We start from the raw sequence: 1846 nt of genomic DNA on the forward strand, positions 1-1846 counted from the left end.
TCCCATAAGGTAAGTGACAATTTGGTGAACGCATGGGCCATAGCGACATGCAAAAAATTGGCGAAAGTTAGGGAATAAGCCGTTCGACCGAGAGTCTGACGATGTTCCACCCACAGATAAGACAGAAAATCGACGGCATTAGTCAATTTCAGAGTGAAAATACAAAAAATCGTGTGTCCCAAAATCCAAAGTGTGGCATTTCTTTTGGTGGCAGGATAAGCCGCGCACTGAGGCACGATGGCGTCCAAGGCCGTCACCTGCCGCCTGTCTACCCTGTTGATGAAGCGCACCATGTCACACGCAATATCCCAAACAACACGGAATTTTCGACACTCGAATCGGTGTTCGATGGTGTCCTCCTCAGGACACGAATCACAGACACCCGAAGAAATCAGATCGATAGAGTACAGCTTAGCATTAGTTGGAAATGTGCGGTTGACCACTTTATACCACGACGCGTGAACGTGGGCCGGAATGACGGCGGCGGCGAGGTTCCTCCACACCCCCTACGAGTCATGCTGAGGTAACCAATACTCCCATTTATTCCTGCTTGGCGAGTGCCGAAGAGCGCGAAGAATGTCACCGACATTGCACGCACGGACATCACCAAGCACTAGATAGCTGTTATAATATCGGCGTACGAAGTTCAGGGCGTACGGAATATGACCGACCGACACCGGAGCAATCACAGATGGTGGGCGATATGCATGGAACAAGGCAGCCGTCGGACTGCACGGCCCCTTGTCAATCACCACCGTTGTCCGCTTCACGAAGAGCGCCGCGCACTTGTGGCGAAAATCAACTAAACCCAGCCCCCCCCCCCCCCCCCCCCCTCCGCCAGACTCAAGGTACAGGTTGCCAGGGAGACCTTAAAAATGTGACCCTTCCACAGCAACCAATACACCGCCTGTTGAATGGCCCTTTCCAGCTGTTTCGGCATAGGTAGGACTTGGGCCAGATACCTCGCTTTTGCCAAAATCTGCGTGTTGATAAGAGCTACCCGTTGGCGGAGCGCCAAATTCCGAGAGGCATACAGTTTCGCAACAGCCCGAACCTTGTACAGCGTGGACCGCCAATGAAGAGCTTCCATGCGCTGCGTATTGTCAGTCAGAATGACACCAAGGACCGTCTGCCGTTGCTTGACACAAAACCAGTCGCCGCGAACAGTACGCAGTCGAGGTGTAAGAGGGAGCAAAACAGTTTTCCGAGGATTGACGACAGCCCCCGTTGCCCTCTCAAATCGCTGCAAAACACCATGCAGCCTGTCAATGTCCTCTGGCTGATCAAGGAACACGCCGAGATCGTCGGGATACGCCCTGCAGATCAGCTGACCGTCACCAATGCGAATGCCCCGGCATTCCTGGGCGATACAGCGGAGGAGCGGATCCAACGCCAAAGCGAAGAGTGACATAGACAAGGGGCAACCCTGACGAACTGAACGGCTAATCGGAATCACACGACTGGGAATTTCGTTGATTACGACCCGCGGGCATTCCGCAAAATATTGTTCACCATCTTCGTCATTTTAGTGCCAAATCCAAAACGACCAACACCTGCCGCAGATAGGTGTGACCAATCCGATCGAAGGCGTTTTTGAAATCGACCAGCATTATCGCAGCCGTCCGGAGCCTGTGACTTTTAACATAGCCAATGCAATCTCAGTACGCTAGGACAGCGTCGAAAATGTTATGGTCCCTAGCAGCACACGTCTGATGTTAACTCACCACCTTCGGCATAACGTTCGTCAGTCTGTGCGTGATACACCGCGCTATAATTTTATAGTCGGCGCTCAGTAAAGTTATGGGACGAACACTGTCGAGATTTCGTGTTGCGGTCGATTTCGGAA

Source organism: Schistocerca gregaria, chromosome 3 (assembly GCF_023897955.1).
Source record: "Schistocerca gregaria isolate iqSchGreg1 chromosome 3, iqSchGreg1.2, whole genome shotgun sequence".
NCBI lineage: Eukaryota > Metazoa > Arthropoda > Insecta > Orthoptera > Acrididae > Schistocerca > Schistocerca gregaria.